Source organism: Peromyscus maniculatus, chromosome 14 (genome assembly GCF_049852395.1).
Source record: "Peromyscus maniculatus bairdii isolate BWxNUB_F1_BW_parent chromosome 14, HU_Pman_BW_mat_3.1, whole genome shotgun sequence".
Classification (NCBI taxonomy): domain Eukaryota; kingdom Metazoa; phylum Chordata; class Mammalia; order Rodentia; family Cricetidae; genus Peromyscus; species Peromyscus maniculatus.
Window position 1 is genome coordinate 83,657,931 of NC_134865.1, and position 13,657 is coordinate 83,671,587.

Consider the following 13,657-nt stretch of genomic DNA (forward strand, 5'->3'; position numbering starts at 1 on the left):
GTTTGGGTATCAGGGTAATTGTAGCCTCATAAAAAGAGTTTGGTAGTGTTCCTTCTGTTTCTATTGTGTGGAACACTTTGAAGAGGATTGGTATTAGTTCTTCTTTGAAAGTCAGGTAGAATTCTGCACTGAAACCATCTGGTCCTGGGCTTTTTTTAGTTGGGAGACTTTTGATGACTGTTTCTATTTCTTTAGGGGTTATTGGTCTATTTAAATGGTTTATCTGGTCTTGATTTAATTTTGGTATTTGGTATTTATCCAGAAAATTGTCCATTTCTTCCTGGTTTTCCATTTTTGTGGAGTACAGGTTTTTGAAGTATGATCTGATGATTCTCTGGATTTCCTCATTGTCTGTTGTTATGTCTCCCTTTTCATTTCTGATTTTGTGAATTTGGGTGTTCTCTCTTTGCCTTTTGGTTAATTTGGCTAGTGGTTTGTCTATCTTGTTGATTTTTTCAAAGAACCAACTCTTTGTTTCATTGATTTTTTGTATTGTTCTCTTGTTTTCTATTTCGTTGATTTCAGCCCTCAATTTGATTATTTCCTGGCGTCTATTTCTCCTGGGTGAGTTTGTTTCTTTTTGTTCTAGAGCTTTCAGTTGTGCTGTTAATTCATTGGTATGGGATTGCTCCATCTTCTTTATGTGTGCATTTAGAGCTATGAATTTTCCTCTTAGCACTGCTTTCATAGTGTCCCATAAGTTTGGGTATGTTGTACTTTCATTTTCATTGAATTCTAAGAACTCTTTAATTTCTGTCTTTATTTCTTCCTTGACCCATTGATGTTTCAGGTGGGTATTATTCAGTTTCCATGAGTTTGTGGGTTTTCTATAATTTTTGTTGTTATTGAGTTCTAACTTTAAGGCTTGGTGGTCTGATAAAATACAGGAGGTTATTCCAATTTTTTTGTATCTGTTGAGATTTGTTTTGTGTCCAAGCATGTGGTCAATTTTTGAGAAGGTTCCATGGGGTGCTGAGAAGAAGGTATATTCTTTTGTGTTAGGATGGAATATTCTGTAGATATCTATTAGGTCCATTTGAGTCATAACATCTGTTAGGTCCTTTATTTCTTTGTTAAGTTTCAGTCTGGTAGATCTATCTTTTGGTGAGAGTGGTGTGTTAAAATCTCCCACTACTAATGTGTGGGGTTTGATGTGCGTTTTAAACTTTAGTAGTGTTTCTTTTATGAATGTGGGTGCTTTTGTATTTGGAGCATAAATGTTTAGAATCGAGACTTCATCTTGGTGGATTTTTCCTGTGATGAATATGTAATGTCCATCCTGGTCTCTTTTGATTGATTTTAGTTTGAAGTCTATTTTATTAGATATTAGGATAGCTACACCAGCTTGTTTCTTAGGTCCATTTGCTTGGAAAACCTTTTCCCAGCCCTTTACTCGGAGGTAGTGTCTGTCTTTGGAGTTAAGGTGTGTTTCTTGTATGCAGCATATGGATGGGTCCTGTTTTCTAATCCATTCTGTTAGTCTGTGTCTTTTTATAGGTGAGTTGAGACCATTGATATTGATGGATATTAATGACCAGTGATTGTTAATTCCTGTTATTTTTTTGGTTGTGTTGTGTTGTCCTTCTGTGGTGTATGTTGGTGTAGGATTATCTATTGCTTGATTTTTCATGGATGTGTTTAGCTTCTTTGGGTTGAATTTTCCCTTCTAGTGCTTTCTGTAGGGCTGGGTTTGTGGACAGGTATTGATTAAATCTGGTTTTATCCTGGAATATTTTGTTTACTCCGCCTATGGTGATTAAGAGTTTTGCTGGGTATAATAGTCTGGGTTGGCATCCATGGTCTCTTAGTGTCTGCATGAGGTTTGTCCATGATCTTCTATCTTTCATAGTCTCTATTGAGTAGTCTGGTGTTATTCTGATGGGTTTGCCTTTATATGTTACTTGGTCCTTTTCCTTTGCAGCTCTTAATATTTTTTCTTTATTCTGTGTGTTTAGTGTTTTGATTATTATGTGGCGAGGGGACTTTTTTTTTGGATCCAGCCTATTCGGTGTTCTGTAAGCTTCTTGTATCTTCATAGGTATTTCTTTCTTTAGGTTAGGAAAGTTTTCTTCTATGATTTTGTTGAATATATTTTCTGTGCCTTTGAGTTGGTATTCTTCTCCTTCTTCTATCCCTATTATTCTTAGGTTTGGTCTTTTCATGGTGTCCCAAATTTCCTGGACGTTTTGTGTTAGGACTTTTTTGTCTTTATTGTTTTCTTTGACTGACGAATCTATTTTCTCTATCGTGTCTTCAGTGTCAGAGATTCTCTGTTCCATCTCTTGCAATCGGTTGGTTATGCTTGTTTCTGTAGTTCCTGTTCGTTTTGTCAGGATTTCTATTTCCAGCATTCCCTCAGCATGTGTTTTCTTTATTGTCTCAAATTCATTTTTCAGATCTTGGAATGTTTCTTTCATCTGTTTAATTGCTTTTTCTTGGCTTTCTTTAATTTCTTCCCATTTTTTGTTCGTTTTTTCTTCCATTTCTTTAAGGGAGTTTTTCATTTCCTCTTTAATGGAGTTTTTCATTTCCTCTTTAAGGGAAGTTTTTATTTCCTCTTTAAGGGAGTTTTTTATTTCCTCTTTAAGGAAAGTTTTTATTTCCTCTTTAAGGTAGTTTTTCAATTCCTCTTTAAGGAAAGTTTTTATTTCCTCATTGAGGGAATGTTTTATTTCTTCTTTAAGGGCCTCTATCATCTTCTTAATGTCATTTTTAGGGTTGATTTCTTCTGTTTCTTCTGTCATGGTATGTTTAGGTCTTGCAGGTGTAGAATCACTAGGTTCTGATGTTGCCATATAGGTCTTTATGTTGTTGCCTGTATTTTTGCACTGGCGCCTACTCATCTCTTCCTCTGTGAGGTGCAGGTGGTGTCTGTGTCTGAGAGTGCCTCTCTTGTTCTAATTTTTAGTCTTGGTTTAGTAGGGGTTCTTGGTTAAATTGGTGCTTTTGGGCTATTTCTTCAGGGGCAGCTGATTTCGATCGGTGAATTATATACTTATGATTCTGGTGATCTGGTTTGGTGTCTGGGTAGCGCCTTCTTCTGTGTTCTCAGGTCACTTTTTGTTCATTTGTCAATTCCTCAGCTGATCTTGTTTCTTCAGACTTTAAACTGTAGGCATCTGAATCCTCTCCCAGATGGGTTTCAGCTGAGCAGGGTAGTCTCACCAACACCTCCAAGTTGTTGGGTTTCACAGGATCAGCAGCTGGGCCCTGGGTTGTCCTCAGACGGAGTGTTCAGATTCGTTCTGGTTCTGACCCACGGAGATAGCTTCTTCCCCAGATGTTGGGGTTAGGGGCGTCCCTGTTCCAAGCTGTGTCTGCTTGTCTCCGTCCCTGGGCCTGTTTACCTCTGCGGTCCGCCGCCGGGCCTGTATGTCCCTGTCAGCTGCCGCTGGGTCTGTCTGCCTCTGGGGGCCGCCACCGGGCCTGAATGTCCCTGTCGGCCGCTGCACGTCTACCTCAGCGGGCTGCCGCTGGGCCCGTCTTCCTCCACAGGCCGCCGCCACAGGCCTACCTGCGTCTGCTTGTCTTCGCCACCGGGCCTGTCTACCTCTGTGGACCGCCGCTGGGCCTGAATGTCTCTGCTGGCTACCGCCGGGCCTGAATATCTCTGTCGGCTGCCGCCGCTGGGCCCGTCTACCTCAGCGGGCTGCTGCTGGGCCCGTCTACCTCCGCGGGCCGCCGCCGCAGGCCTACCTGCGTCTGCTTGTCTCTGCCGCCGGGCCTGTCTACCTCTGTGGGCCGCCGCTGGGCCTGAATGTCTCTGCCAGCTGCTGCCGGGCCTGAATGTCCCTGTCGGCCGCTGCCGCCGGGCCCGTTTACCTCAGCGGGCCGTCGCTGGGCCCGTCTACTTCTGTGGGCTGCTGCTGGGCCTGAATGTCTCTGCCGGCTGCCGCTGGGTCTGAATATCCCTGTCGGCTGCCGCCGCTGGGCCCGTCTACCTCCACCGGCCCCCGCCACAGGCCTACCTGCGTCTGCTTGTCTCTGCCGCCGGGCCTGTCTACCTCTGTGGGCCGCCGCTGGGACTGAATGTCTCTGCCGGCTGCCGCCGGGCCTGAATATCTCTGTCGGCTGCCGCCGCTGGGCCCGTCTACCTCAGCGGGCTGCTGCTGGGCCCGTCTACCTCCGCGGGCCGCCGCCGCAGGCCTACCTGCGTCTGCTTGTCTCTGCCGCCGGGCCTGTCTACCTCTGTGGGCCGCCGCTGGGACTGAATGTCTCTGCCGGCTGCCGCCGGGCCTGAATATCTCTGTCGGCTGCCGCTGGGTCTGAATATCCCTGTCGGCTGCCGCCGCTGGGCCCGTCTACCTCCACCGGCCCCCGCCACAGGCCTACCTGCGTCTGCTTGTCTCTGCCGCCGGGCCTGTCTACCTCTGTGGGCCGCCGCTGGGACTGAATCCTCTAGGGAGTCTTATAGCCCACAAAGAAAGAACACACATAACAGGTGCTTACAAAAATCTGCCCCAAGCTTCCTGCACCTCAACATGTTGCAAAGCATAGATTTCACAATGCTAAGAGCAAACCTTACATTAAAAATGAGCCCCAACTACACACCACTGGATAAGTTATTCCTACCGTAAAGGATGAACTTCAAAGCCTCTTTGCGGTCTGTGGTAGAGCACACCTGTATGTATGTATGTATGTATGTATGTATGTATGTATGTATGTATGCATGTATGTTTTTCAAGACAGTGTTTCTCTGTGTAGCTTTGGATCCTGTCCTGGATCTCATTCTGTAGACCAGGCTGGCCTCGAACTCACAGAGATCCACCTGCCTCTGCCTCCCGAGTGCTGAGATTAAAGGCATGCGCCACCCCCGCCCGGCTACAGCACACTTTTAATTCCAGCACTAGGAGGCAGAGGGGAGAAAAAGAAGCTAACATCCACACATGGGAAGCCGGGGTTGGGGATTTAGCACAGTGGCAGAGCGCTTGCCTAGCAAGGGCAAGGCCCTGGGTTCAGTCCTCAGCTCTGAAAAGAAAAAGAAAAAAAAAAGGCAAAATAACAGACATGGGAAGCCACCTAGGCCCTCTGAGGTGTGGGACAGATACTCAGCTCCAAGCTTCTAAGCAGAATTGGAAATGCAACCAACCAAGTGTGCATGCTACATGTTACATTCTTAGGAGAAGGGTGTATTGGGAGCAGGCAGGCTGGCAGATGGACAAAATGTTTATTCATACACACTCAGCACCAAAAAGGCCAGCCGTCCCCGCCACGCCCCCCCCCCCCCCCCCCCCCCGCCATGCCTTCTCCAGCATGTGTGGCTTTGATATGTGTGTGTTCTGGGTTAAGAGTATCAGATGTGTTTGTCATGAGAAGATAAGTGGTCCGCACTGGAGGCTCTCCCATGGTACACAGAACTCAGCCCAGACAGGACTCAAGCCCCAGAACAAAATCACCAGTGCCTTTAAAGGCTCAGCTCAGCCCATCACCGGAAGCAACTCATACAAACACACCAGCCTTTTTCCAAGTACCACAATTAAAATGAGTAGTTATCACAGTTATTTTTCATGTGCAAAATGGAGAGTCCTCTGTCTGTAGCTCTTGTACACTATTGACAAGGTGATCTGATCAAGTCACTCCTCCTCTCCCGGCCCAGAGCAGCTATTAGAAGGTGAGTGTGGTGTGAAAATGAGACCTTGGAGGGCAATGCCATTTATAGGATCGGATGGACCCATCCTAAAACAAGAGCTGACAAATCATTTCCTACAAATCCAACCCCAATGGAGGTGTGTAGGCTCACACCCCTACAGATCCAACCCCGATGGAGGTGTGTGGGCTCACACCCCTACAAATCCAACCCTGATGGAGGTGTGTGGGCTCACACCCCTCTTTTCCATGTAGTACATCCACTGGCTCTGAGTTCTGGCTCTCAACTTTGTGCCATGGACAGAAACCAACCTTCTCACCTGCCTGCTGGTTTTAGCTCATATCATCCAGTGCAGGACACACAGGCCTCTCTACAGGTGACCATGGAGATTTCTCTCTGCCCAGGTGAGCTCCTGGGGCAATCCTATACCACACCAGGCTGTCCAGGCCAGAAGACTTTAAAGACTCCTGCTTGGTTTGTACCCAGAGAGAATGCGGAGACACCTCACACGCACCATCTTTGAGTTTCAGAATCACATTAAAGGCCCAGTCTTGGTGAGGAGGACTTCCTGGATCCACACCACCAAACACAGTCCAGAGAATGTCACACCGCTGGCCTCAGCACTGCATCCTGCACCCCCCCACTCCCCCCGCCCACTCCAGACCCTGTACACGTTCTCTTTACAAGTTATAGCCAGGCGGTGGTGGCGAAGGCCTTTGATCCCAGCACTCAGGAAGCAGAGGCAGGTGGATCTCTGTGAGTTTGAGGCCAACCTGGTCTACAGAGCAGGACAGTCAGGGCTACCCAGAGAAACACTGTCTTGAAGAAAAAGAAAAAAAAAAAGGAGGAAAATGAAAATAAAATGTAATTCTAAAAAACTAGCAAGAACATAGCATGCACATCAACATTTCTGCCAAACACAGAATTTGGGGTTTAGCTTATTAAAATAGAGAAGTATCAGACTCATGATAGGCAGTGCGACAGAATAAAATAAATTTATCTAGATTTAAAAAGATTTAAATCCAAACTTAGAAGGCGTTTTTTTTTTTTTTTATCTAGGGATGAAATATTTTTAGCTAGCAGTGAGGTAGGAGAGAGTCCTCAGATTATCTGAATTGAGATTCTCCACCAGCCCTGGCTCCAGGCTGTCTCTTACTCACGTTTCTCTTCTGAGAAGCAGGAGTTGGGACTGAAGGCCCCTGCGCCCCTTCCATTCCCATTTCACAGCAGAAATTGCCATCTGGTACTCACCAGCTAGACACCACCCATCTTGTTTGGTCTGTGTGGATTTTTAATCTGAGGGTTTATCTTCACTGATTAAATGTAATGTCTTATTTAGTTAGATGTTTTTATTTTACTTTTTGAGACAGGGTTTCTCTGGGTAACAGTCCTGGCTGTCCTGGAACTCGCTCTATAGCCCAGGCTGGCCTTGAACTCACAGAGATCCACCTGCCTCTGCCTCCCGAGTGCTGGGATTAAAGGCGTGCGCCACCACGGCCCGGCTTGTAATGCTTTTACATCAGTCCCTTAATTTGCACAGTCCTGGCATTCTTCCTGCTGCACCCCAGTCATCTCACTGTGACATCACCTGCCCAAAGCTGGGAGGCCTGGAGCTCCCAACACCCTCTCTCTAAGGAGCTGTTCCTGCTCACCACACTCGGGAAGCCAATTAGCAGCAGCAAGGTTCTGCTGGAGGAGGAACTCTGTCTTGCAATAAACTAGCTGATGATAGTGGCAGGGATCCTCTCCTCTAAAGAGCCACCTTGCCAGCCAGCTCGTGGCGGCACATGCCTTCAATCCTAGAGCAAATTCCAGGACAGCCAGGGCTACACAGAGAAACCATTTCAGAAGGGAAAAAAAGGAGCCCATCTGGCCAGGAAGCTGGTCTAGAGATGTTTTATGAGTGATCACAGAGTGATGGGTGCCTTCTCACAGTAGGCTGTAGCCAATCATGCACATCTGACCCTGATTGCCAAGGCACAAAATGTTTCTGAGCTTTGTAGTTCTCAATAATGAAGACTATTATTTCTTCGGGCTGTTCTCATTATGAATCAGTTTGCCCACATGCAATTCCTGGCATTATGCAATGGGCAGGCTAGGGGGGCCCGACCCAAGGGCCTCTTCTAGTGGACAAACTCAGGCTAAGAAAAGAACACAGGCTTCACCTGCCTAATGGAGAAAGCAAGGGAGTTGGAGTGAGGTAAACACAGAATACGGCAAGACATGGTCTCGGTGCTCAGCTTGGCTCCCCTTCACACAAGCCTTGCTGAAGACGGCTATATCAGCTACTGGCTACTTCCTGTTGCCATAATAAAATGCCATGACCAAAGGTGATTTAAGAGTGTATTTTTACTCATAGTTCCAGAAGGCCCGACGTCCATAATGGCCGGGAAGGCATTGCAGTAGGAACAGGAAGCTGAGAGATCACATCTCAACCAGGCACAGGAAGCAGAGAGTGCCTACTGGAAGTGGGGCCAGGCCATAAACACCAAAGGCCACCCCCAGTGAACAAGCCTCCACCACCTAAAGGTTCCATAACCTCCCCAAACAACAGCACCCATGTGGGGGTGACACCAAGTGTTGAAGTTCATAAGCATGTGGCAGACACTCCGCGTTTAAACGACCACAGCTGACCTTAATTTACTTGTATTTTACTTGTGTTGCTGAGTAAGTGTCAACATTTTTAAAATTTTAGACTTACTTATTTTACTTTGTGTGTATGAATGTTTTGCTTGTATGTATGTCTGTGCATCATATGTGTGCCTGTTGGATCCCCCTTGAACTGGGGTTACAGATGGTTATGAACCACCATGGGGTGGGTGCTAGGAATTGAACCCTGGTTCTCTGCAAGAGGGACAAGTTATCTTAACCACTGAGCCATTTCTCCAGACCAAATTTCATGGCTTTAAAACAATTTTTTTTGTTTGGTTTTGGTTTTGGTTTTTTTATTTTGGTTTGGTTTTCTTTTTCTTTTTTCTTTTTCTTTTTTTTTTTTTTTTTTTTTTTTTTTTTTTTTTTTTTTTTTTTTTTTTTGGTTTTTTTGAGACAGGGTTTCTCTGTGTAGCTTTGCGCCTTTCCTGGAACTCACTTGGTAGCCCAGGCTGGCCTCGAACTCACAAAGATCCGCCTGCCTCTGCCTCCCGAGTGCTGGGATTAAAGGCGTGCGCCACCACCGCCCGGCTGGTTTGTTTTTCAAAACGGGGTTTCTCTGTGTAGCTTTAGAGCCTGTGCTGGAACTCTTTCTGTAGCCCAGGCTGGCCTCAAACTCATGGAGATGCGCCTGCCTCTGCCTCCCAAGCACTGGGATTAAAGGTGTGTGCCTCCACCACAAGGCTAAAACAATTTTTAATACTGCCGAGTATTATCATCCACCATGGACGGGTAACAATAGCTCAAAGTGCTAACACGGCACCTTCATAGTCACAGAGCTTAGTCAGAGTTAAATGGATTGCTGTTTGCCAAGGGACATTTAATCTGAAAAAAGAAAGAAAGCAAATTTCATACAAATAATATTTACACTGTGCATATTTATATTAACTGCGGAAGATTAGCTTTTATGTAGCTACCACCATTAGTGCAGACATGGCTCTCTCCCTAGCTCTTGTTATGAAGCTGTGATGGGGTTTTGATCAGGATATACAGAGATGCAGAGACACATAACACTCACCTGTCTAGATCATCAAGTGTGCCTCGTTAACACTCACGCAGCAATCGCCACCTCCATTTCCAGAACCTCTTTTCATCTTGTAAACCAACGCTCTGAAACATTCAAGGTCAGTTCCATGTCCATCCCCTGGCCCTGGCCATCACCTTGCCTACTCCACAAGTCTACTGGTTTAGGGATCTCATCTGAACAAGTCCTACAATCCTTTCAAAAGCCCTTATTTCTTAGCATGATGGCGAGCTTTGGAGATAGCCTGCTAAGGAAATGCAGCCTGTCATGGCTTTACAACTGGGATTTTAAGGCAGCAAAAGCATGTGCTAAAAACAGCTATAATGGGTCACCGAGGTGGCTCAGTGGGTAAAGGCACCTGCCGCCAGGTCTTCCATCCCCAGGGCCTACATGGTAGAAGTAGACAACAGATTTTCAGAAGTTGTCCTCTGGCTTCCACACATGCACTGTGGTGCACATATGCCCACACACATGCAAACTAGTAAATGTTTAAAAAAAAAAAAAAGTGGGCCTGACTTTGTATGTTAACTGAAAAATAATAATACATGAACAATAACAAAGAAAAGCCATTAGCCAGACAGTGGTGGTACACGCCTTTAATCCCAGCACTCGGGAGGCAGAGGCAGGTGGATCTCTGTGAGTTTGCGGCCAGACTGGTCTACAGAGTGAGTTCCAGGACAGCCAGAAATGTTATACAGAGAAAACCTGTCTTGAAAAAAAAGAAAGAAAGAAAGAAAGAAAGAAAGAAAGAAAGAAAGAAAGAAAGAAAGAAAGGGAAGAAAGAAAGAAAGAAAGAAAGAAAGAAAGAAAGAAAGAAAGAAAGAAAGAAAGAAAGAAAGAAAGAAAGAAAGGAAAGGAAGGAAAGGAAGGAAGAAAGAAAGGAAGAAAGAAAGGAAGAAAGAAAGAAAGGAAGAAAGAAAGAAAGAAAGAAAGAAAAAGCCATGAATTTTGTAAATATCCAGCAGGAGAGACCTTCTGCACAAAGCACCCAATATAAAAGCAGCCTTAGGAACTAACCCAAAGCAGGAGCTCTGAGCAGAGGCTTCCAGCACACAAAGCTCAGAATAGCTGGGCTCCATTTACCAAGTTTAATAGCCCAGAATGTCACGTTGGGAGAGCTGGACGTGGGAGCCCACCTAATTTAAGAAAACTCAAGATGAATCCACTCTTTCCTTAAGAATCCACAGTCCCATCTGGTGCTTGCTATATTTGCTCAGATCTGTACCAAAAAATAAAGGCTATTTAGAGCATGTTGTTAGGTTTCTGGAAGGTTCTTCCATCTACTAGAGAATATCACAGACACATAGAAATTGACTCTAAGAGGAAGTTTGAACACAACACGCTGGCCAGGCAGGGCGTCATACCCTCAGTATGACCTTGGGAGGCTGCAGAGCCTGGAGGAGGCTTGCTTTACCTCACAAGCGCACTTGGAAATGGCATTCAGACTCCAGCTCATGAGCCCCAGCTCAGAGGGTAGCCCCCTGATGTCACTGCCATTAGGGAGAAGTGTGAGGCTGGCGGAGCTGCCTGCTTTGTTCAGACCAACTTTGCCTCCATGGTGACCTGGGTCAAACTTCATTCCATCTCTGTGCTGCGATTTCCTCACCTGTGAAGAGTCATACAGGGAGAGAGAATCTACCCCTAGGAGGACTGTTGGGGGAGTAATATGTGGAGCCTTGAGCTGACCAGACTTGTCATGAAAACCCGACAAATGTGAGCAGCCCGAGGCACTGGCCAGTGTAGTTCCCCAAGGGCTGACGAACAAAGGCCTTGTGGTAAATTCTAGGCTCGCTGTGTTTTTAACTTGATATAAACTAGTAAGATAAACAAGTAATAGAGGGCATCCTGCATGGGGTGCGCCTTTAACCAATGGACACAGCGTTCTCTAGGAAGGGATGAGGTGCAGGCTGGCTCACCTGGAGAGAATACCATGTGAAGACACACCCGAGGACACACAAACCATGGGACAGCAGCAGTGGAGACTGCAGCTGTTTTTCAAGAACTTAATCTCTTTTTTACAAACAGGCTTGCTCTGCGGCTCAGGCTGGCCTCACAGCTCAGTGCTCTCTCTTCCTTGTCCTGGGGTTTCAGGTGTGCACCATCATTATCAAGATTAAAGCTTCAGCGGGGCATGCGAGTGCACGCCACTAACCCCAGCACTTGGGAGGCGGAGGTAGGTGGCTCTCAGTGAGTTCCAAGCCAGCCAGGGCCACACGGTAAGACTCTGCCTCAAGTAATAATAATAATAAGAAAAAAGATTAGCGCTTTTGTAGGTCAGCTGGATGGCTCATCAGATAAAGGGACATGCCACCAAACCTGATGACCCAAGTTTCCACATAGTGGAAGAAGAGAGAAAACTCCCCCAAGTGTCCTCTAGCTTCTACTTGAAGCTCTGTTTGTGTGTGTCTGTGTGTGATAAGTAAATAAACAAAACACAATTTTATAAAGATTAGAGATTTGTAAATACAAGCCAGGGACACCAAAAGCTGTCAGCATACACTGGAAGCAGAACAGAGAGCCTGGCCTTGAGATCCAAGGACCAAAAAAAAAAAAAAAAGCGAGCACTTACCACTGATCTGTGGTAGCTCCAGCCCGTGAAAATAAATCTTTGATGTCTTAATTCTCACACTGTGTGGTGTTTTGTTGCCTGCAATGCTTAATCTGAACTGTCAAGATGATGAGATACTCACCTGGAAAACAGGCCTCTGGGCATGCTTGTTGGCAAGTATCTTCCTTGGGTTAATAAGATGAGACCTGTTAGGCATTGGTGGCGCACATCTTTAATCCCAGCACTCAGGAGGCAGAGGAAGGGGAATCTCTGTGAGTTCCAGGCCAGCCTGCTCTACAGAACGAGTTCCAGGACAGCCAGAGCTGTTACATAGAGAAACCCTGTCTCGAAAAATAGATGGATGGATGGATGGGTGGGTGGATGGATGGACGGATGGATGGATAGATAGATAGATGATTTAGATAGATAGATAGATAGATAGATAGATAGATAGATAGATAGATAGATAGATAGATAGATAGATAGATAGATAGATAGATAGATAGATAGAGAAATAGATGATAAATAAATAAATAACTGAAATGAGACCTACCCACTGGTGTTAGCACTATTTCCCCGGGTTGGGCTTCTGGACTGTGTAGAAATGGGAAAGTGAGCTGAGCATAAGCACTCATTTCTCTCTTCTTCCAGACGGCAGACTAAATGTGCTAGCTCCTGCGGCCGTGCCCGCCCTACCAGGATGTCCCGCACCCTGGCACTGTGAGCAGAGCAAACCCTTCGTTCCTTCAGGTGCTCCTGTCAGGAAAGGACACTAAGACACTGCCCAGGCTCCTGGTCTGCCCAGAGATCTGTCAATCCCAACACATGTGTGTGATCTCTTACACGTTGCCTCCACACTGCTGAAATGATGGGACTGCCTGAGTGGACTTTCAGTTTCCAACACTACAAGCTAAATAGCTCTCTTCACTCTAACAAAAAGTTAGCCTGCCTCAGCCATTTCATTACAGTAAGAAAAAACCAGACTGGAACCCAGTGTGTTGAATGTTCAGATTCTCTACACCTGGAACACAGAGGAATGTGAACGTATGACTGAAATGAATAAAGATGCACCGAGGGAAAATGAACAGCAGTGAACGATGGCCCAGGTGTGGGTAGAAATGTACACCTGTTTAGGGACAGTGCACGAACACGATTGGGCAGAGCTCATGCACACCTGGATGGGGGACAACGGTGTTCATGCACGAGCAGTCAGGCCCTAAGCTAGGCTTTGCCCATCTGGCTGAGACAAGACTGTCCAATGGGATGTCCAGTGTGCCAAGGACACTGTCCCAGAAACCTAGACATGCATGTAAAATCGCCTCATTTTTAACATTTTTATCTATTCTTTATGTGTATTGGTGTTTTGCCTGCATGTAAGTGCCCTTTATTAGAGGCTAGAAGAGGTATTAAGACTCCCTGGAACTAGAGTGAAGGGTGGCTGTGAGCCACCATGTGGGTGCTGGGAACCAAATCCAGGACCTCAGATCCTCTTAACTACTGAGCCCCAAATCTCATATTCTCTAAAATGCTGGCTCCCATTGAAAATAAACATGAGCAGATATTATGACCCTGGTACCTACTGAAACTCTAGTGTCCAATGCACATCCCTGGACAGGATGCACAGTGGCTGATGAGTGACAAGCAGTAGCCTAGAAGAAAATGCAGCTTCCCAGGTGGAGCAGACCATACGGCCCGGGCTTCCCAGGCTTCCCAGGCTTCCCTGGTTTCCCAGGCTTTCTAGGCTTCCCTGGCTTCCCAGGCTTCCCAGGCTTCCCAGGATTCCTTCTCAGCACTGCTCTCAGACTCCGCCACCCCTCTAACTGTCTGAAACAACACCAGAACAACCAAA